Here is a 24,442-nt window from a genome sequence, read left to right as displayed (position 1 = left end):
CTCTATTCCACTTACTGCCCTTTTTCTGATGTTCCGACGCCGCTGGAGTCGTGTCGACGCCGTGAGGCGGATCCGATTCGACGTCGGCGGCCTCGGCACAATGTCAGTTCCTGACGACGCCGGTAGGCGGCTCCGGTTCGATGTCGGCGGCCTCGGCTCGATCTCGACCTCCGATTCGATGGCGTCGGGCACTCTTGACTCGATGTCGACTTCGGGCGGCTCCGGTCCGATGGCGACCTCAGCTTCGATGACGTCGGCCGGCCTTGGCTCGATGTCGACTTCCGGCGACTCCGGAGTGCGATCCTCACTCCCGACCTCCGGTGCTCCTCTCCTCAGGTTTCCGGCGACTCCGGAGTGCGACCTCCACTCCCGACCTCCGGCACGATTCTCTCAGGTTCCGGCGACTCCGGAGTGCGATCCCCACTCCCGACCTCCGGTACACTTCACCAAGGTCTCCGGCGACTTCGGAGGGCGGACTTCACTCCCCCGTCGACACCGCTCACTCGACCTTGGTTGACTTCCTCCTCGACCTCTGGTACACCTCACGTCCTCCGTCGGCGCCCTCTCACGATCTCTGGCGGCTCTGGGCACGACGTCTGCTTTTCCAGTCAGCGCCGCTTCTCCACCTCAGGCTCCAGGTCTCCAGGCTACTCGACGTCCGGCTCCAGGGACACCAGTATCCAGGTCAGGATCTTGCTGTTCTGGGATTCTAAGGCCTGTTCCTGCTGTCCAGGTCCTTAAGATGGTTTTTCTTACTTCTTCCCACACAGGGCTCCAGGCTGGGCTCAGTCAGTAGGGACTAGTATCACGGGTGGGTTTATGGACCCCACTCCAGGCACAAGTTTCCACCCCTGCTGCCTCACTCCTTCCTCCTTCAGGTTTCTGCTGCTCACTCTTCACCAGTCAGGTGCCAACTGCCAGCTCCAACTGCCAACTCTCTGTCTTAGCTTCCCAACATTCTAAACCGCCTCCAACTGTCACAGGGTTCTGGAATGTTCTGGAAGGTGCTAGCAGGTTCCAGTGGATGCTGGTGATGTCACAGGTGGCCACCATTTTGTGCTCCAGGCCCTCAGACAGAAGTTTCAGGGGTAGCTAAAATGGCTCCCTGAATCTGCAGCAACACGAAAAAGTCTGGTGGTTCCCAAAAAGGAAAAATTCTAACAGGGTTTGAGGCAAAAGTGGGACAAAATAAATAATGATGAGGAGGGACCACCCAAAGGGCTGACAGGTCTAACACTTATTCCAATACTTTTTCTTTTTTCTTTGTATACTATCTCACTCTTCGCCTGGTTCATGCCACTATGGCCATGCACCATGCACCTGAAAGGCAGGAGCTTACTGCATGGCATTTAAAAAAGTGCAGGGGCAAACTCTATGATAAGCCACAAACAGCATGCTTGACATCCACCTACCTTGGATTGCATTGACAAAGAGGCCAGGCTACCCCCTTCCCATGTTCCTTCCCATTGCCCACACCACACCCCCCAAGACTGTAGCTGATGACAGGTGGACAGTTCTCTTTGCCTGTTGGTCACATCCGTGTTTCAATAGTAGTTCAGACAAGCTCCTTCTCCAAATGAATGTGCTGCCTTGCCTAGTAGCAGGCAGGTTCCTGCCACCCAGTAACATGCACTAAATGGCGTTGTGTTGGCTGTGGCTTTTATTTCTGTGCTGCTTTCAGCTGCGTTTGCTGTCATGCTCTGTCCACTAACCTACCTCTTTCTCTCTAAGACCTCATTCTCATCTTTTCCCATTGGCAACTCTCGAAGTGAACTTTATGGTCGCACACACTGGGCCACAGATAAAACTGATATATATACAGGGGCAGCTCCTCCATTAGGGCAGAGGAGCGTCGCCCCACTGCTTTCTCGCAGTGCGAGAAGCAGAAACATAAAATGGTATTTAAAATACCATTTTATGTTTCTACTTCTCGCACTGCGAGAAAGCAGAAGGCAGGGTATGCCTGGTTGGAGGCCGGCGGGAGGGTATGCCTAGTTGGGAAGGGTGGGTTGGGGAGGAGTGGCTTACCCACTGTTGTGGGTCCTGACTGTTTGGTCGGCCCTTAGGGGCTGACCAAACCAGTCATGCGCACTATATTTTCTCTATGTAGGCTGTATGCAGCCTACATAGAGAAAATGGCCTCCCTACAAACTCCCGGCTGGGTGCTGTCCGCACCAATCACAACGCTGCCATTGCAGCGTTGTGATTGGCTTATGGGAGAGGAGGGAGAATGCCTGTTTCTGTTCCTGTTCAAGAGCAGGAAAACGCCAAACGTGGGACCCGGCCCAGGAGCAGAGGCGGCGAGGGACCCGGTCAGGTAAGTTTTAAATTATGTTTCTTTTGCGCCCCCCGCGCGATCCTCCCACACGGTCGGGATACAAATTAAATCGCTGCGAGTGTGGTGAAAGACTAATGCTGCTTGTTCCCCCCTCCGAGATACCAGTGAACAAGGGGTAAGGAAGCCCGAAACGCGTTTGGTTTTTATTTTTGCTGGAAAGGTGATGCTGTTGTCCCGCTTACCTGCCAAATGAAAGGTGAGTGACACGCCGTGTGTAGCGGCCTGCTAGGACCGCGAGGTGCCCTGCTGCGGATGTTTACGCTCCTAAACGCCGAATGAACTATGAGGCATGAAAGGAACGATGTGACCGATTTGGCGAGGAGAAAATGAAACGGGCCCCAGCCTCACCTGGCTTCAGCGACCCACTGTGGTACTTAAAGACAATTGGGGGTATGGCAGCATCCCACTATGGATGAAAAAACTTTGAAAAGAACTCGTGAGACCACAATGCAGTTAGCGCATACGCCCATCGGGGCGGGATACAAATTGAATCGCTGCAAGTGCGGTGAAAGACTCTTGCTGCTAATTCCCCCTCCGGGATACCAGTGAACAAGGGCTAAGCAAGCCCGAAACGCGTTTGGTTTTTATTTTTGCTGGAAAGGTGATTCTGTTGTCCCACTTACCTGCCAAATAAAAGGTGAATGACACGCCGTCTGTGGCGCCTCAATTGGGAGCTTTTTTCATATGGATGTGTAGCGGCCTGCTCGGACCGCGAAGTGCCCTGCTGCGGATGTTGCAGCTCCTAAACGCCGAATGAACTACGAGGCCTCAATTGGGAGCTTTTTTCATATGGATATATATATATATATATATATATATATATATATATATATATATCCATATGAAAATATATATATACCACCTCCAAATTGTTCTGTGAAAGAGGCCTCTTACTCTGGCAGGGCGGCTTCAATGTGGCAGGCACGGAACTCCTGCCTTCAATCCAACCAAACCTTTCTCTGCAGCAGAAAAAGCCATTGATGCCATGATTCTTGGTAATCCAAAGTGCTTTATTTAAACACAGTATTCAAACTGCCTGCAAACATTATCTGTCCCAATGCGTTTCAGCTCTGGTATCAAGCCTTGCTCACGGAAAATAACAAGCATTGATTCCGGAAATGACCATGTTCATATATAATATTCCTTAATGGCATGATTTACAATGCCAGAGTGTCATTTCATTGGCGCCTGCGTAGTGAATTGAAATCGTCACTTAACCTTTTTTTGCAGCACATTGCTTTCAAATTTTTCATTCCATGCCACTTCAGTACGCAAAAAAAACGAGAAAAAAATAAAAATAAAATATATATATATATATATATAAATATATATATATATATAGGACCTAGTTTCTATAGGAAAAGCGTTTCTTGTTTTGCTAAAAACTTTGGCGCCGTTTGACGAATCTTTATGACCTTTTCAAAACTTGTTTGCCAGTCACTTCAGCTGCTCTCTGGAAAGTTTTGGGGTGATCCGTCAAGTGGGGGATGAGAAAACGGGGGCATCCCAAAATGCATTTTCCCATGTAGTTTCCCATAGGGGTTTTAGACATGACTACAGCCCGAACCACTGAATGTAATTACACCAAATGTGACAAAAAGCTAACTATTGGCCCAGAAAGAAATTTTGTGTAAATCTTTTCAGTAGTTTTGTAGCTATTAAAGAAAAAGATTTATGTATATTTAGATAACTACAAAACTACAAAACTACTGAAAAGATGACTTTGCAACACATACACACTCATGAACATGAACAGTAGCCCTCAAAACACCTCCTACCTCCGACGTTCAAACCGATCAAAATGAACCGCCTCTTCCTTAGTCATCTATGTTTCAAAACGAGTGCACCAACTGCCCTTTATAACGTGAATGTAACCCTCAATCAAAACACGTGCTACTTAACTGGATGCACGTATAGAAATAAACAAAATATGTAAGGGTGGACAGATTAAGAGTACAACACAGTATGGATAATACATACATTACAGTAAATCATACTAAAATGAACTGAACTTAAAATAGTGCTCAAATGAAAAACATAAAAATTGACATTTCAGAACCCTAACCCCTCCAGGTTTTCAACACTTGTGCAATGGTCTTCTCAAGAGTTCAAAGATTGCTCCCCTTGGTATGTTTAAAAAGGTCCATAAATTGACGGATATTTCATTAGTTAAGTGTAATCCACGGGTGCTGGGTACCCGGTGGGACAGACGAGTAGGTCGGTAACCCGCACTTTAGTTTTACTCCAAGTTTTTCACATAATTATTAATTTTAGGGTGCTATCCTGAAGAGTGCTCCGTCCCATGGCACCAAGAAACATTCCATTGTGAAGCTGATGAATGAACATGTATCAGTCCCAGGATGCAACCACAAACAAATAAGATGAAAAAATCATCGTAGGCCAAAGTTTATCCAATTTAAACCATTTTATTCAATCCATAGAAATGCACTGAAAAAAATCAAAGGTTACGGCGACATTATAGTTAGAAAATAGAACTAAAACAACCTTAGCAATTCACTGAAAACAACAAAGGTTACAGGGACTTTATATTTAGGTTCAGATTTTACACACCCAAAACCATAGCTACCAAAAAAAGTTGCGTCAGTTGCCGGTCTACAGGCTGGCGGTGCCTTGACTGGGCGCTTAGACGCAGTGCGCCTCCCCACTCCTCACTCTCCAAGATGAAAAGGCATTTAAGGGTGTTAATCCAATAACAATGGTTTATTCCAGGAGCACTAGAAGTACGTTGCATTTCGGCAGTAGCCTTCCTCAGTCTTGATCCAAACAACACTGCTTTTCAGTAAAAGGTGGTGGGACAAATGAATGTATATGGCAAGGTACAGTGTCAGTTTTTGCTGTGTCGCCGCCTAGTAAATCCAGCAGCTGTGGTGGAGGGGCCTAAGTGGGGGAAGAACAAATAGAGCTCTGGTACAGGCCCCATCTGCCCCCTCTAAAGACGCCACTGTGGGTTCCCCTCACTAAGCCTACAATTCTAATGCCTCTGCTGGATCTGGTCTGTTTCAAGTGAAGTTTGCACGGATGCTGCATGGTGTACAAGATACCAATGGACATCTCACCCCCTCAGTGTGTAATGGGGTGTTCAGACTCCATACCCATTTACATATTTAAATAATGATCTCTGTGCTAAGCCTGACAGCAAAATGCAGTTCCTGTGCTACTGTAAAGTACCTGTTCTGTCTCAATAAAAGTATAGCTGCAGGTCTGAGAAGTGGTATTATATATGGGATAAATTAAGCCCATCAAACATTATAAGGATATTGAAAGTCACTGAGGAGTTCTGTGACCATATAGAGGAATGAGACTGAAGGCTGAGTTCTTTTGTAAGGTCATGGAACTCCAGGGTGACTTGCAATATCCTTATAATGTACCACAGGGGTGCTTTATTTTTAGGTCTCGTCTGAGACAGAGCATACACTGTCCCTTACAAGACATTTTGTTTGCTAAGAGGGAGCATAGAGCCCACCCATTGATTACCACTGGTCTGCTCTGGGAAAAAACCTTTTCAACGCGGATTTTACACTGCAATACAATCACAACGCGGTTGTTACAGCAACCACATTGTTACAACGCAGTGCCATTACTACGCAAGTCGTTACAACGACTTGCACTAGATGACGCTCTAGACTAAGGAATAGTATGATTTACTATTCCAACACCTTCCCTACTGTTGCACACACTGGAGTTGGAAAAGTAAATCATACTATTCCTAAGTCCAGCGCGCCATCTAGCGCAAGTCGTTGTAATGGCACTGTGTTGTAACAACACGGTTTTTGTAATGACTGCGTTGTGATTGTATCGCAGTGTGAAATCCGCGTGGTAAAGTACTATATTTGTTGGCTCCATCATCACTCTTATTTGTTTTCACCTCTTTGGATAGTGTGTCCCGTCTTGACTTCGTCGTCTTGTGTGAGAGGGGGACAAGCATACAATCTTATGGAGTTCTTCAACAATAAGAGTATTTGCAGAAGCGCATGCAGTAAAAGGATATTGGGTTTCGCCATCGACCTTTCAAGCCTAGGGCCCTTAACTAGGACTGTCGATGAATTTTGACCACTGTATTTTTGGCCAATTTGTGCTAGAGGGGCACTGGTGTGGAAACTCATTGAAAGGGATTGAATGTAATGACAGGGTTTAAAAATGAACTATGCCATAGCCCCCTGCTCATCCCTCTTTGATATAGGGAATGGAGCACATCTTCAAAATAGTTTTCATGGACAGTAATCGTGCTGTCAATCCAAGAGATGGAACTGGAAATATGAGTGTGACAGTATACATACATACATATATTTCTCATGTATTGCAAAAGTATTATTTTGCACTAATTTACGTGACGGTAATAACATTTTGCACTGATATGTTCCTTTTGTAAAATAAGTGCGCTTGAGTTCAAGGCATTTTTTTATTTAAATTATGTTATTATTGATTACATGTGCATGATAACTAAAAAATCGCAGGATTGGTTGTAAAATTGTTTAAAAGCAGAAATAAACTTCTTTTTTTGATCATCTCATACATTTACTTTGACCCTGATGATATATAAATAATAAATATTTTCCCCAGAGACTATAACTGTTGTGTTTGTTAATAGTGGTTAAACCTCGCATAAATTTAGGAACCCAACCCCCCCTTGTGTGTCATGTTTATAATACATGGTCACACCATACCCCTTCCAAAAACCCCTAAATCCTTGGTGTCTTGCTCTTTAATATGAAAGAGAAAGGATGTTTGTAACACGAAAAATAAAGGTATTATCTCTGGTCATGCACTGTTTTTTTTTTCAATGAGCACCAGTTACATTACACAAGGTCACATTCCTGTTTTTTTTTTGGCCACTGGGAGATTAGGATCGTAGAGCTGTTGCTGAGACTGGAACCAGGGTCCACAATTTCAAAGTCGGTGCAAAATTAAACACACCAAATCTGTTACATATTTGTTGCAAAAAGATAGAAGAATCAATTTAATACAATTCAGATTAAAAATAAACCTGCAGCTCACAATGTGTAGAAACATGCAGAAACACTTTATCTTTCTTATAATTACCTAAAGTGTGGAAAAAAGAAATATGTTGCCATAAATATCTCCTTTCTACTTATCATTGTTCATGAGCAGAAGAAGGAAAACCCACGTCTGGTTTTCGTCTTTTAAAGTAAAGCCGTAATTATGCTCCGAACCCTTCCTCTCCCCTCCACAGCTGGCTCTGGCAGGAGGCATGGCGATGACGAAATTCAGCTGTAATAAGCTTTTACAGTTGAGCAGCTAGGTCATTTCTTTATTACAAATTACTAGGGAGGCCATAAGTAGCCTGTAGCGTGGAAATTATAGATGGGATTTTAGACATGGATTTCAGGCTCCCCGGTATTATTCTGTTATTAAAATTATGGTGGTGCTGCAATTTTTCTAAATGTCTCAGCTGTAGCACATCATTTAAAATATAGCAGTGATAGTTTTGTTCCCTCAAAGATATATCCACCCTACTGTGATAGTACTGCCCCATGAAAAGTATAGCAGACCTGCCATGAAGTACTGTAATTATCCTATTAAATGTACAGTCGCCCTTCTGGGTAGTGCTGGTGTTGCCCAGTTAAAGGTATAGGAGCCCTGCTGAGAAGGGAAAGTACTGTCCCATTAATGGTATAGCGGACCGTAGGGAGGTGTGTCTACTGTCCCATTGGAAGTGTAGCAGCCTGCTGGGAAGTACTAGTACTGTACAGTTGAAAGTATAGCTGCCCTAATGAGGAATTATAACATTGTCCCACCGATAGGGCAGCGGCCTTGCTCAGAGCTGCTGGATCTGTCCATTTGAAAGTATAGCAGGCCTACTGAGGGCGATAGCACTGTCGCAATGATAGTACCGCATCCCTCCTAGAAAGTAAAGGTACAGTCCAGTTGAAAGTACATCAGCCCTCCTGAGAAGTGACTTCACCGTCCCCCTGATAGTGCAACATCCCTACTGAGAAGTGCAGGTGCTGAGACATTGAAATGACAGCAGCCCTGCTGAGAAGTGATAGCTCTGTCCCACTGATAACAACATCGCTGCTGAGAAGTGCAGGTACTGTCTCCATTAATGAATAGCAGCCCTGCTGAGAGGTTTTGTCAGCTTCTCATTCTACCCACTTGCATACAGCATGCCTGCTCATGAGGTTAGAGGGTGACTACAGGCTTATGGAGTTTTCACTACTAGCAGGTGCCAGTTTCTTGCACACACAGACACACTCTCTCAAACACACACACACACACTTCTACAATTGTTCACATAATACACCTTCATAGTTAAAACACAAAAACGGTCAGTGCTTAGTTTCCTCGTATGCTGAATTCTACAAGAGGCAGGGAGATTGTGTGCTCTCTCAGCTGGCAAACACCGGGAACAAAACTGAGTTTACTTAGCCGGGCTGCCATGAACTGCTGAGATTTGACAAAATATCTTGGAGCGAGGGTTGGTTTGTAGTTGCAAGTTATGTGCAAGAGAGGGATTACAGTAGACCTACTTGATTCATCGGTAAGCTCCAGTGAGAGAAGATCGTTGAATCTGGGGTAGTTTGATGTTATTGACACCGAAGCCTCGAGACCCACACACTTAGGGGTTCACCAGGAGCCCATTTGGGTTAATCAATGGGTCAAAGTAGAAGTGATGGTCTCTGTTGCAATCTGACCACTGGCCAGTACTACAAGAGCCATATACTGTCCTTACTCACTCTCTCCCTGAACTATGCCTACGCTGGTGAGTTATTTTAAATAGACTGTTTGTGAAGTGCAGGCATCACTGTCCTATATTAGCTGCTTTCTACTGTGACGTGTCAGGTTCACTGCCATAATATCGAGAACACCAATATCGTGATACATAAATATCATGTAAAAAATATTATTAGAATGGGCAGTTCTATTCCGTTGTGGTATAGAACCGGTGGTTCCGACTGCACTATTACGATGCGACCGCCCATAGGGTGGTCGCAAACATCCATTTCACAAGGGAAGCTTAGGGGCGGGCGGAAAAGCCCTCATGGTGACTGCCACACGGTGCAGGGATGTCTATGGGGGTGCACTGGAGGGGCGTTCCCAGCCTGCCCCCAGCAGAGTTTTAAAACGTGGTGTAGGAGAAGGTGAGGCAGTGGGGAGCGAGTATACCGAACGCTACGTGAGAGGTCCGGTAAGCGGTAGAATGAATGGCGGATCGGCTGTGGACACACGGGGGGTATGCCAGCAGGAGGCTAGCTTTTACTCCCCCGTGGTCTGGTTAAGCGAGTGTCATTTGGAAATATATCGATGCGGGTGACAGTCGAGTAAAATTCCCGAAGTAGAGGGAAGTAATGAGCCACATTAGGTTCAGCTAACCGTGCGTACGCTTGATGGGGCAGTTGCTTATTTTTAACCAGGAGAGAAATATGAGTGGGCATGCATGCAATGAGGCAGGTGCTCGCTAAAGCCATTACGAGAGAGCCATTGGCTGTTGTTAATGGGTGTATAAAAGTATATTTTGCCTGCAGGTTGACACGGCGCAATTGAGACCTGAATATTGGGAGACTTGGATGCGCACACATTGTCTGAACTGGTGGCTGTTGGTATGCCAGAAGTTGGCAACCACCAGGTAATTTACAATGTCCAATGAGCAATTACAAATGGAATTAACGGCTGTTCATAGAGCAATTACTGATGGGTCTCTCTGTGTTTGTCTTTGTTTATATTGTCTGTGTCTGTGTTCCGCAGGTATTAAGCTGTGAAGTCACAGTGTGGCGTGGACTGACCCCTAGCCCTGAAGAAGTTTCCGATAATTAGTGTTAGGCAATGAAACATGTTGGCTTCATATAAATTAAAACGAAGTACGACAGTAGCTCTTTGTTTTTAATGTGAGCAGACATCCAGCAGTGAATAAATTTGACCGTAATGCCAGGGGTTGTCTAGCTCAGTGGTTACCAAACTTTTGACTCCTGAGGACCCCCATTAAGTCACCACTGAAAGCCGGGGACCCCCAAACAATTTGTAGGATTTAAATTTCAAACATTAAAACAGTAATTAAAAAAAAAAACACGTGTGCACACAAAACAAATACTCAAATTACTAAGGATTTCAGGGACATATTTACAAGTCCCTATCGCCATGGGAACGTCACTTTTAGCGATGTTCCTGTGGCAATAGGGGCTTCACCTTATTTACAAGGCAGCGTTAAGCCACTTATTGTGGCTTAAGCTGCATTGTAAATAAGGCCCCCTATCACGCAATGCTTAGCGTGAAAAAGGTGGGCAGTGGGAGTTACAGTGGGCGTTTCACTCCAACACCCATTGATTTTGACGCTGCCCTCTATTTACAAGGTCAGCTTAAATAGGAGACAGCACCCAAATTAAGACCATGAAAAACCTGGTCTTAACTATGCGAAATGAGGAGAAATGCCTTATTTCTTCCCGTTTTTACTTTTTCCAACGGAAAAAGCAAAACACCTTTGATTGTTTATGTTCAGAAAGGTGACCCTTCCTGCACATAAACAATCTTTAATAAAAATGACGTTTTGTAACTTCCATGTGTGCTGCATTAGGCAGCACACATAGAAGTGACAAAACAGCATTACAAAATTGTTCATGTGCAAGAAGTGGGAACATAGCAGCATCAGGATAATGATAGACTGGGAATAAACATATGTTGCTAACTTTTACCATGCAGTTTGCAAGCAGCTCTTTGATGACAGTTTATAGGACGCTCCTAGATTACGATTGTCCCTTATGAATTGCACAGTGACGAAAGAATCTCTTTGACCTATGCACATAAAATACTGTTTTTTAAAATGCATTGTACACGTTCTTTGCAGTAGGCATATTAACTCTGTGTGTCACATTAGATAAGTCAAAGCTGCCACTGGACAAAACTCTCATCTCTCTCCAGCAGGTACATTAATCACTGGCATTTTCTTGACACTTTTATAGTTGCTCGAAAACTGCTAATTTCACAAAGAACTTTGCAGTGCTTTTAAAATTGCTGGCTGAGGACCCCCTGGGAATGTGCCACGGACCCCTGGGGGTCCTCGGACCCCAGTTTGGGAAACACTGGTCTAGCTCGTTTTTAGTGGCTTAGAACCATACAATTCATGTTGGGAGTTCTAACTCAGGGGTCAGGTTTTTTCAGATTTTTCACTAATTGAGTTGGACACATTATTTGCACATTTATTTGTCAGTGGAAATGTACCAATGATGATAAGTGGAACACACTGATGAGTACCTATCAGTAGTTCCCTGGCGGTTGTTTTCGTGAGGTTCCTTCCTACTTTTCACACATTTTTTCACACACTCTTCACGATGAATGGGTGTTAGGAACCGGTGGTGGAGTCACAGACACAGGCAGGATTGTGTTTTAGAAAGGAGGTAGGAACACCCTGTAAGTACAGCAGGAGTATCGCGTGTACTATAAGTATCCTCACCAGGAAGGGCGACAGGTGATGTTCAGGCCATTCTATCTATTAGATATAGAGCAGGTTTCTTTGTTATGAATGTCTAGGGGGGCACCATAGGAAAAGGCCGACCTGGAATGGCTGTCGGAAACTGAAATCACAATCCCAACAGTGGAGCCGCCGTCATTATGGGATTATGCAGACTTGAGCCCGTTGGAACCACATCAGAATCCCCCTGCAGGTTTAAACTCTGACCCCGTCATCCTAATATGGCAGTCGGACTTTTAATCTACCATGTCGGGAAAAAAACTTCTGACCACTGGTCGAGGCTTTCCACCCAACATCGTAATCAGGCTCTATGTCTGAGCTTGCTTTTAACCCTTTAACTGCTGGGTCTTTTCCCCGTGGCGCTGAGCCCTTTTTTTGGGCTATTTGGGGTAGTTTGCTCTCAGGGCTCCAAACTCTTTTTCCTCATAAGGTATCCACTCCAAATTTGCTTCCCTTTTTTTCCAACATGCTGGGGATTCTGAAGATACTCAAGGTTTGTAGATTCCCCTGGAGGGGTCCGAGAAAATTGGTAAAATATAACTAAATTTTTAGGGTTTTTTCTAAAAAAAGCACCAAAGAACGATTTGCTGTGCGAAAGTCGTCAGCGTTCCAACTTTTAGGAACATGTCAAGCTGAATAAAAAAGACTAACTTTTTACCAGTTTTACAATTTTTCAACAAGGTAATCAATTTTCGCTATTTTTTGTTGATCTTAGCCTAATTCCAGTTTGTGGTGGAAACCAGTGTGAAACCCCTGGGTGATCCAGAAAATCTATAGGTTTCTGAAAAGTAAACAGAATTCCAAATTCAGCAAAGGGTTATCTGTGCAGATCGCAATGGACGATTTACAAAAGCAATATACCATTACATCCCCTATACCCTTCTTGTTGTGGGGATATATAGGGGTTGTAGGTTTTCTAAGAACCCAAGGTACCCAGAGATAACAACTAAGCTGTGTTTCTGTAATGGAAAGGTCTGGAATGTGCAGGCAGCCACAAACTTACTTCCACCCAGCATTCCCCCAAATCTCCTGATAAAAATGGTACCTCACTTGCATGGGTAGGCAGGAAACAGCCCTAAAAGCAAAATGGATACATCAAAGTTTTCCACTCAAAATGAACCCTTTTTTGCAAAGTCGGTAACCGTGTATCTTTGGCCCAAACTTAGGGACCCAGGGAAACCTAGCAAGCTGGTACATTTTTTAAAACTAGATAACCAGGAGAGGATAGAGGCGTGTGACTTGTGTGACTCTCACTGGGTTAACCCAGAAGCCTCAAAGTTTGCCTGAAATCACAAAATGTCCTTACATTTCTGTGATTGAAACTTCTGGAATCTGCAGGAATGCCTAAAATCGTACCACGATACCTCTCCTACCCCAGTCAGTGCTCAGGGGCTGAGATATCCCCTCCATGCACGGCTCATTTTACTTTCACTGCATCAGTGCTATGGGGGAGTTATTTCAGACCCTTGAGCACTGATTGGAGTAGATGAGATATTGTGGTATCTCTGTCCAGTGGATCCCTGCTTCGCGATTGCCATGGGAGACACAAGCGATAAGGGGGAGCAGCCCCTTGGGCAAGACTGGTTCTCCCCCATCCCAATCAGCTCGTTTTACTTTGACTTTAGAGTGATGACATCAGTGCTCCCTGTGTGCTGATCGTTATTACACTAAAATGTAAATAAAACTCAGGCTACTCTGGAAGCTTCTCCCGAGCAGGCTGGATTTAAAATTCAATAAAGGAATACCTCTTGTGCTCTGCACCGGAGGGGATTTTATGTGCCTCCCCAGTGTTGACCAATGGCCAACAGATGCACTGGGGAGGTACTGCGCACTTAATGGGTTAAATAAAGCAATGCTCTTTTAAATGCAGTCCTTCTTAAAGGAAAAAGCGATGCGTTTTTAAAAAAAGATATGTTTTGCAAACATTTTTTAAGATTAAGCAGCGGGGCGCACATAATTTCTTTTTTTAATCAACATTCACAAAGGGGAAAGGGTACCTTGAGGGCTCCTTCCTATTTGTGAATGGTTCAATGCTTTTGTGTAGTTGGCAAAATATGAATGTGTTGCAACTGGATTTCAGTCACAAAACATGCATCCTTCTGAATCTCATTTTGCATGGGGGTATCCTAAATACGCCCCTTCCAAATACCTATTTGGTGTGCAGTCGGAAACCCAAATTGCGATTTGGTAACGTGTTATAGAATTACAATTTGTGATTGATACATATAAAAAGGGCATATTTAGCTGTGGCAAATTGCTGGATTTTGCAAATTGGACCATTTGCAACTGCAATAGGGGTCATATTTACAAGCCCCTATCGCCACCACAATGTCACTCTCAGTGGCGTTGTGGTGGCGATAGGGGCCTCGCCTTATTTACAAGGCAGCGTTAAGCCACTTAACATGGCTTAACACTGCCTTGTAAATAAGGCACCCTTTCACGCTGTGTTTAGTGTGAAAGGGGAGATCAATGGGTGTTGTGGTGGGCATTCCACTGCAACACCCATTGATTTTTACGCTGCCCCCTATTAACAAGGACAGCGCGAATAGGAGGCAGTTCCAAAATTAAGACCAGGGGAAACCTGGTCTTAAACAGGCGAACTAAAAGAAAGGATTAATTTCTCCTCATTTTTCCATGTGTTCTTCCTTGTGCAGCACACATAGAAACAGCAAATTGCTTATGATTGTTTATATGCAGGAAGATCCCCCTTCCTGCACATAAACAATCATTTTAAAAAAATGCAGTTGTGCAACTTCAATGTGTGCTGCATTAAGCAGCAAACATAGAAGTTACAAAACGGCATTCAAAGATTGTTTATGTGCAGGAAGGCCCCCCTTCCTGCACATAGGAAGGGGGGCCTTCCTGCACATAGGAAGGGGGGCTTCCCTGCAAAGCAGACACCCTTGCAGTATGGTGCACGGTGCCTGCGTTTGCACTAGGCAGCTGAACTCAGCGCCAGCGCTAGGGGAAACGCAGGGGTGCGCTGCATTGTTGTGAACGCGGCACATCCCTGCATTTTCAGAATGGAGAAGTGGGGCGTTAGCAATGTTTGCTGCCTCGCTTCTCCATTCTGCTGTAAATAAGTCTCTTAGTTCATCTGGCCTGAGTGCAGCATCCACGTTATCTCACAGGAGGCTTACCGACACCAAATCTCTCCACACCGCACTGCCTCAGTCCCTCCCTCTCTTCTCCTCCCCCTCGAAAGTTGACGGGCAGCGCAGAAAGCCGCGTGCCCCTCTGGTTACAAACAGTGCAATTGTTCAAGTACACGAGACTGCTCATTAAGTTGAACACAATATAATCAGGGTAATGCGGATCAACAAAATAGAGCGCGATTCAAATGATACAACAACTCAGCTGTTTAAAGAGTTTATCAGCGGAGCCTGCTGTAAATGAGTGCCCCAGCGTGGAAACAACCTACGAGTGCCAATGAGTGATTCGACGTCAGTGCTCTGTTTGTGCTTCTGTCTCTGCACACAGACTGGCAGTAGCATAGACAATCATCAGGGCTCTGCCAGCGCTGAGTGCTGCATTTGTCTTTCCTCTGGTTTCCTAGCAGCAACCAATAGGAGAATGTGGAGGTATAAGGCTGGCATGAGGAGCCAACCCTGTTAAGTCATTGGTGGTCAAGGTGTGTGTGTTGGGGTTTCAGCTACCTCTGGCATTCTAGTGAACTGATATCCTTGTTCTTTATTGGTGTGGTGTCACACCCAGGGCAGACATATATACCTAGGCTAACTTTGTGCAGAGGCACACTTCATGTCTTCCTGGCAGGGCACTAGCTCGTGTGTGCTGAGTTGTGATGGCCCTACCCTTAGACGATGTGAGATGTCATTAGGGCCACGCGTCATCAGTAGGCGCCAACAGGGAAAGAGCCATAATAAACTTGTGTATTAATGCATCTCTTGATTCTGCTTGTTTTGTGTTTCACAGCACTGTAACGCGTGTTACTGTAGCACAACTCAGTGGTACTCGCTTTATCAACCTCAGAAACATGAATGTCTGACTCAGCCTCACTGTGATTCGAGCCTGCAAACTTCAGATTTCAGTAAGATATAACTAGACAGATGCATACATTTATAACGCACCCATAAAATGTGGCTGCTATATCTGCAGGTGCTGTACTATCCCATTGTCTCGTGGTAGACTACAGCCAACAGGAGATGATAGATTAATGGTGGGGCATTTGCTCCTGTGGAGGTGGGGGTGCTATCAGCTGAGTGGGACTGGTAGCACAACTGTGTGATGAGGGATTATAGGTAGCATCTGATGGAGATGATGTGACAGGCGAGGGAACATTATTTCACAACAGTGCCTCATGGGAAAAGGCAGACCAGGTCTGTAGAAAGATATATGAAAATCTGCAGAAATGTTTTCTAATTACCCCAGGCAAATAAGGAAAATCTTCTGAACCTATGGAGGAAATCCCAGTGCTTTTAAGCTAATGCTTCATTGCCAAAAGTAATAATAAAAGTACTTCATACTGCACTCTCTGGGCCTTATTAAGAGTTTGGAGGTCCTCAAGCGGTGCCACCACCGATCCGTCTGCTGGAGGACCGCCAAACCGTAGTGTGCCTGCCTGTCAGATTACCAGTTAAATCCTGTTTGGGTGGGCGGTGCTGCAGCGATCTCACAGCGGTGGTATTGTTGGGCTCATAGGAGGGCCTAACAGGTAGACCACCATTGCGAAAGTGCCTGCAGCACCTTCCTGCACGGTGTGGCATGCACCATGTCATACATGCCACACTGTGCAGGAAAAGGGGTGTGACTCCAAAGGGGCACAACATGTGCACCTCTGCATGCACCCCCAGGCCTGGAGTGGCAGCGGATCCTGTTAGGCCCCCCCTTAGTTGCCTCTCCACTAAGAAAAGGGTGGTGGACAGGCAACTCAGAATATGCTTGGCAGTGCCGCAGTGGCCCTGCTAGCCTATTTCTGCTCTTGACCGATGCACGAACGATGCAAGATCCTGAATCCCTAGCAGATTCAGCGGTCTTGTGGCAGTCTGACCGCCACACTCATAATACTGTGGGTGGGCCCGCAGTGATAGTGGTCAAACCGCCACCGTAAGTGCGGCGATCGTATGGACGGCCGTACTCGTAATAAGGCACTCTGCTCTTATTTGCCACTATCTTAAATCCTTAGAAACAAGCATATTGATTCTGAAGGTTTTCAGCTCTCGTTGTGCACATTTCTCCACAGCTTCAGCTTGTGAATCGTTCTCCCTCGCACACACCTCTCCAAAGCTTCAACTTGTGAATCTGTCTGCATTGTGCATATCTCTCCACAACTTCAGTTTGTGAATCTGTCTCCCTCATGTACATCTCTCCACAGCGTCAGTTTGTGAATACGTCTCCCACGCACACATCTATTCACGGGAAACTTCCATTACAACGCAGTCATGACAACGACCTACCTTTACAACGCAATTGTTACAATGCCACTGGCTCTACATCGCATGCCATTACAATGCATGCCATTTTAACTCATCTTACTACAAAGCAGTTCTTACAACGACCTACCTTTACAACGCAACTGTTACAACGCAACTGCCTTTACATCGCATGCCATTAAATGCATGCCATTACAACGCTTGTCACTACAATGCATGCCATTACAACGCATACCATTACAAGCCATGCCGTTACAACGCATTATAAGGTAAGTATTGGAGATTTTTTTAGTATTAGGGTGGGTATGGGCTTTGGGGTATATGGAATAATAAATTGTACCCCTACACTATCCAACACTTTCCCTACTATTGCACTCACTGGAGTGGGAATAGTAATTTTTACGCCTACACTATCAAACAATTACCCTACTGTTGCCCTAAAAGTATTATGCCTTGTAATGCTATGCGTTGTAATGGTATGCATTGTAGTGGAGGTTTTTAAAATGTTTTTTAATGTCATGCATTGTAAAATCATGTAATGTAATGGTAGTTGCGATGTAAAGACTGCGCTGTAAAAGCATGCGTTGTAATTTCATGCGTTGTAAAGTCATATATATTCCTCTTTACAGCTTCAGTTTGTGAATACGTCTCCCTCGTGCACATCTGTCCACAGCTTCAGTTTGTAAATAAGTCTCACCCACGCACATCTCTCCACAGCTTCAGTTTGCAAATGCGTCTCCCTCATGCACATTTATCCCCTGCTTCAGTTTGTGAATCCCTCTCTCTCTCACACATCCCTCCACAGCGTCAGTTTGTGAATATATCTCCCTCATGCACATCTCACCACAGCTTCAGTTTGTAAATAGTACATCTCCCTCACGCACATATCCACAGCTACAGTTTGTAAATACGTCTCACCCACGCACATCTCTCCACAGCTTCAGTTTGCAAATGCGTCTCCCTCACGCACATTTATCCCCAGCTTCAGTTTGTGAATCCGTCTCTCTCTCTCACACATCCCTCCACAGCGCCAGTTTGTGAATATATCTCCCTCACGCACATCTCCACAGCTACAGTTTGTAAATACATCTCCCTCATGCACATTTCTCCACAGCTTCAGTTTGTGAATCCGTCCCTCTCACACATCCCTCCACAGTGTCAGTTTGTGAATAGGACTCCCTTGCGCCCATCTCTCCACAGCTATAGTTTGCGAATCTGTTTCCCTCCTGCACATCCCTCCACAGCGTCCACTTGTGAATATGTTTCCCTCGTGCACATCTCTTCACAGGTTCAGTTTGTGAATCCGTCTTACCTCACATAGAACCCTGTTGTATCACTTAGTAGCAGTGGCGGCTCCCCCATTGGGCCGTTGACCCACTGCTTTTTCGCCGTGCGAGAAGGCAGAAACATAAATGGTAATAACTACCATTTATGTTTCTGCCTTCTCGCACGGCGAGAAAGCAGAAGTGCCTGGTTGGGGGTGGGCGGTCCTGCTCGAGGGCACGGGGGGGAGTGGCTTGCACACTGTTGTGCTTACTGCATATTTGGTCGGCCCCAGGGCCGACCAAACAGTCAGTATGCACAACAGTGGGCAAGCCACTCCCCCCGCCCTCAAGCAGGACCACCCACTCGGCCTTTTTCTCTATGTAGGCTGCTGCATGTAGCAGTCTACATAGAGAAAATGGCCCGGGTGGGGCGCGCTCCCCTGCGCCTCACCAATCACAACGCTGCCATTGCAGCGTTGTGGTTGGCGGAGGGGAGGGAGGGAGACTGCATTTCCTGGCTGATGACGATGCAGGAATTCAATTCGGAAAAGGCAGGACGGCGGTAGTCGGACGGTGGGCCCATCCAGAAGCTGAGGTGGCAGCGGCGCAGGATGGTAAGTTACGTTTTAAATTATTTTATATATTTTTTTTAATTAAACAAACCCCTCCTGCCTCCCCCATGCCCCCAGGACGACCCGATTTCCACCCCCTCCCCCCCACCCGCCCGTCATGCCGGCTGCATCTGAAGTCTGTGTTTGTAGTCTAGTGTGAGACGTAGGGGGTGATTTGTAGCACACTGCTTCTGCGTTTAATGAGATCATCGTGTTTACTGTTGGTGGGGACGTACATGATGTATACAGTTTTGGCTTCTGTCGTGCACAACGTGTGGGGTGCGCGTGTTGGTGGTTTGCACATCAGTCCTGGTTCTGCACCGTGTGCTGTATGAGGCACTAAACAGGATTTCAACATCTTTGTGTGCCTAATCAACGAGTCAGATTTGGGAATCAAACTGTGGTGCGATTTATTTTGGTGCAGCATGTGACGTGTGGTTTATTCTGCACTGTACGTGAGGGGTCTGTGTGCCCTTTGTGTGTCTTCCCTGCAGTGTGTTGCACTCCATTTGTGCCGACGCCGCAGCGTCTCATCTGCCTGTCTCACCCTCCCTTTTATGTTGCCTGTAAACTCGTTTAATATGGGCACAGTCTCCTGCCTCCCCACTGGCACTTTTGTGTCTCTTTTTTTGATAGCTCCACTTCAACAGGAGATGTAAAGTGCTGCAGAAATTCACACTGGAAAAGGGGTAGGGGCAGGCCCGGCTCCAGGAACTTTTATTTGGGTGGGCCAAGGGTGTATTTGGGTGGGCCACTGCAGGCCCGATTTGTCGCTTATATGTCTAGCCAGGCCGGCTTCCTGGCCCTCCTTTATGTCTTCTTAGTCTTACAAGGCCCAGTAAAACGCACTCTTTTCTAAATCTCTTTCTAAATGTTATCACTCTCAAAAAGTTTTTTTTTCATGTACTGTCCCTTACAAGGGTTTTGTCTGGAGAAGCACCAACTCAGGAATTGAAGAGTCAGTGGTTGAGGGTTGGCTTTACTGATAAAAATGTATAACTGCCCAAACAAACTCTTTTTAGCAACAAAAGAATAATGAAAGACTGGAGAAGTTCTAACTTTTTCACAACACAAAAAAGGTGAAGTTTGTATGCAGCTCTTTGATGACAATTCATAGGTCACTGTCCTATGTTAGGATAGTAACATCTGAACTGCAAGTACCACAAGGATATCTGTGACAAAGGCAGTAACCCACTGAGCTATCAACTTAAAATTCAGTTTATCTGCATTTAAAAACTACCAACAGACAAATGATTGCTCTCCAGCAGGATCATAAATCACCAGTTATCTAACCATTTTTTATTGTTGTACATCGGTGGCAGATTCATTGCCAGGGCCAAGGCTCATGTTTGGGTGGGCCTGGCCCACCCGGCCCACCCCCTAGAACCGGGCCTGGGTAGGGGGCTAACATGCCAGCTTTAGGAACACTCACACTCATTTACAGAAAACAGTTGTGGTTGTAGATTCCTCCCATCCATACGTTTCCATCAATGGACTTCGAACTTGGGACGGAGGAGTCAGAAGCAAAGCTGATCTTTAGCTCTGAGACATTCTTCGCTCACGTGACGTGTTATATAGCTCTATTCCTGTACCGGCAGAGCGTCACAGTCTCGTTCAGTACTGGTGAGTGTTCTGACCTTTGTTGTCGTGCATGCCCCAGTCCTTTTTGCTCTGGGCTCGCTGTGAAACACATTCGGGTCATCCGCCGCAGTCAGTCTTTCAGTTCACTGCTGCAGCAACAGGTGCCCGCCTCTTCCCCTAAATGACTGCAGCATGGAGGGCGACGAGGTAACAACGAACACTGCAATCTGTGGCGAGGCGCTTTCTGGTGTTGTAGGCCTGGAGTCCGCTTAGCCTTCGTTATCTGGGCAACTAACAATCTCCTTCACCTAAAAAGGTTCACATTTAAAGCGCTACAATGCCATCTAGTCGAGTTTGCGCTGTATAAAACTGTCAAAAACAAACACAAGAGCCTGCCGTGCCTCAGTGAATTGGACGGCACGGCTGATTGGTGTTGATGTGTATGTGTGTGCGCAAGTGTTTCAGCTAGTGTGCGTGTGCGTGTGTGTAGACTGCATCTCAGTGAGTGTCTTGGAAGGAGGAGGTGGGCTGACTGAGAAAAAGGCCTCTGGCACAGAACTGCCCACCTGAAACGGACACACTGCCTCTTAATCTAATGCAGAATCGAGGATTTAACCATGGAGAACGTGTAGTGTTTCTTTTTCTATATTCTAGTAAACCGTTAAAATAATTTGGAGTTATCACTTAAAATGCAGCCTGCCTGGTGAGAACAACAGAAAGTATCACAAACAGTTTACGCCCCTCCACTTTAAAAAGTCAGCAGCCGCCACTGCTTAGTAGGGTGACTTGAATGACTTGAGCTGGGTAGTTCCTAAGGGCATAACTATAATCGGGTACAGAGACACTATGTCTGAGGGGCCCATTGTACCCCATTCATGCCATGCAAACTAGTGGTAGACGGACTCTCTTTCCCTGCTTGCATTATGGCGCACGAGCCACTGCCTACACTACTACACACCCCCCTTGCTCACCCGACGCTGCACCCCGGCTGAGCTGCGATTACAAGTAACCTCCACAGCATAGAGTGCCTGCACTGTGGCTGCTCTAAGGTAGTGGCTGGCAGGGTGGCTGCGCCTGATTAGCCCCAGTAATTCCGGCAGTTAATTTCCACAAATGTGCTTTTATAGAAATGCTGGTGCCATCCGCTGATCCTTGCTGTGCACAGCCTTTGGCCCTGCGCAGCAGTGGTTGGGAGCAGGGTCTGGCCTGGAGCCAGGCCCTACACCGAGTCCCCTGGTATCAGTCACCTACACAACGCTCGGCCTGTGGCTGTGCACAGTGAGGGTTGGCGCTTGGCTCGGTCACAGGCTCGGCTCTCTGCCTACCCCCTTGCTATCAGCTCATCCCACTGCACACTTCCCTATCACTCGTCCTTACATGCTGTCTGTCTTTCTTTTTTAGCCCTTTTTTTTAAACTCGTGAGTCATATGTGACTTGTAATTCTTCACAAAATCCACGACTTAAACGCTGCCAGCATGACTGCGATCTCCCTTTGACCAGTAGTGTAAAGAAACCTCTGCAAAGTACATGGAGGGACCCCTCCCCCAACCCAGTCGGGAACTCTGAGGCTAGGGCCCCACTATCCCCGCACAGTACCAGAGAGAGCCCCCAGGAGCTCAGGGACCCACTGTCCGTGCACAGTACCAGAGAGAGCCCCTTGGAGCTCGGCCCCCATCGTCCGTGCACAGTACCAGAGAGAGGCCCCTGGAGCTCGGGGAACCACCATCCCTGCACAGTACCAGCGAGAGCCCCCTGGAGCTCAGGGGCCCACTGTCCACGCACAGTACCAGAGAGAGCCCCCTGGAGCTCGGGCCCCACCATCCGTGCACAGTACCAGAAAGAGCCCCCTAGAGCTCGAGGGCCCACCGTCCCTGCACAGTACCAGAGAGAGCCCCCTGGAGCTCGGGGGTCTCACCGTCTGTGCACAGTACCAGAGAGAGTCCCCTGGAGCTCCGGGGCCCACCATCCATACACAGCAACAGAGAGAGCCCCCTGGAGCTCGGGCATCACCGTCCGTGCACAGTACCAGAGAGAGCCCCCTGGAGCTCGAGGGCCCACCGTCCCTGCACAGTACCAGAGAGAGTCCCCTGGAGCTCCGGGGCCCACCATCCATACACAGCAACAGAGAGAGCCCCCTGGAGCTCGGGCATCACCGTCCGTGCACAGTACCAGAGAGAGCCCCCTGGAGCTCTGGGCCCCACCGTCCGTGCACAGTACCAGAGAGAGCCCCCTGGAGCTCAGGGGCCCACTATCCGTGCACAGTACCAGAGAGAGCCCTCTGGAGCTCGGCCCCACCGTCCGTGCACAGTACCAGAGAGAGACCCCTGTAGCTCGGGGGCCCACCATCCCTGCAAAGTACCAGATAGAGTCCCCTGGAGCTCGGGGGCCCACGGTCCTTTTACAGTACCAGAGAGAGCCCCCTGGAGCTCGGGGGCCCACGGTCGATGCACATTACAAGAGAAAGCACCCTGAAGCTCGGGGGCCCACCGTCCATGCACAGTATTGGGGGGCCCTGAGACTCACCCCCGCACCAGGGGGGCTTTGGGGGCTAATGTTACACCACTGCCTTTGACTTGTACATCACCATCTTTTTTCCTGGCATAGCACTCACATTTTCCACGCCTGTGGCTTACCTCCTGCACTCACCTGAAGTGAAATACCTCTGCGGGTGGCTCCCTATGACAAAGCACCTCTTCTTTTCCACAGCACAAGATGCCCCAAAATGTTTTGGGAGCCCTTCCCCAGCCATTCATGTTTAAAAAAAAAATCAATTTGTGACTCCCAGGGGCTACGCTGCTATTGCTGCGCCATCCGCGCCACTTCGACCTCTGAGGTGGACTGCAATCCCCAGAGTGCACCGCTGTTCTACACACCTGCCGTGAGTGAGGGGGAGGTGGGGCCAGTGCGCTCATAGCGCAGTCTCTCCCCGCGGGACGCAGCCCGGTCAAAGCCCGGACCAAGGGCGGGCCCGACTGTGCCCATCCGGGACCGTCAGAGGCCAGGCCGGGTCACCCCTCTGACATCTCTCACCATTCGTGCTCTGCAGTGGCGAGTGCTCTGCAACGCACATCGCATTATTGGGACGATTGCCGCTGGGGTACCCGAGTGCACGTCGCACCTTGTGCCTGCCCCCTGGACTTTGTTATCTTTTCTAGACATTTCCCAGGTAACCCAGGATGCTTGGGGGCCATCTTAGCCCGTTAGAGGAGACATACGATTGATCTGGTTGAATAACATTACGTGTAAGATATAACTATATTCAGAGGGGGGTTTAAACAAGATCACAGATATGAGTAAAAGGAAAATGAACCAGACAACCAAAGCGGCTAATACTAATTCGAAATTAGCCGGCCGAACATCACTGCTGACTTTCCTATCTGGTGCTATGGGGGCCATAGAAGACCAAATAGTTACAGTAGAGGAGGCGATTACCAAAGGGGGTGGTGGGTAATATCGGAAGACTTGTTGCACCTAAGAATATTTCTACCCCCTCCCTAAATGAGAACTAAGGTGCACAGGAAAGTTTGAATGGGTGCATACAGGAAATTTACGATCACATAGAGACGAGTGATCAAGATGTGGATTCTCAACCACCCCCAAAACATATTAAGAATTCGGGTGTGAGCGAGGATGTACAAATCACGGAACTTGCAGGAAAGAGCATGATAGACCGGCCCAAAAAACTATTATCTAAGAAAAGAAAAACCCCTGTACATAAATCATCTGCACATAGAAATCAGGGCAAGATAGGAAAAGTAACATTGAACACGCTAATCGAGAGGCAAACATTGGCCTTAGAAAATATTTCAAACAAA

The 24,442-nt window shown here is 46.9% G+C and overlaps 1 long non-coding RNA gene across 1 annotated transcript in view; it reads left to right on the top strand.

The window, feature by feature from the left end:
- The first annotated feature begins 23,578 nt into the window (after positions 1-23,578).
- The window catches only part of LOC146859186 (uncharacterized), a 46,681-nt gene continuing 45,817 nt past the window's right edge, over positions 23,579-24,442 (top strand). The window contains exon 1 of the long non-coding RNA XR_014979747.1: positions 23,579-23,793. This is a non-coding gene — a long non-coding RNA (uncharacterized LOC146859186). The remainder of the gene's footprint in view (positions 23,794-24,442) is intronic.

This window comes from Triturus cristatus, chromosome 3_2 (genome assembly GCF_964204655.1).
Source record: "Triturus cristatus chromosome 3_2, aTriCri1.1, whole genome shotgun sequence".
In the NCBI taxonomy this organism is placed as follows: domain Eukaryota; kingdom Metazoa; phylum Chordata; class Amphibia; order Caudata; family Salamandridae; genus Triturus; species Triturus cristatus.
The sequence above is the reverse complement of the archived record's forward strand: the minus strand, read 5'-3'. Positions and strand labels throughout refer to the sequence as shown.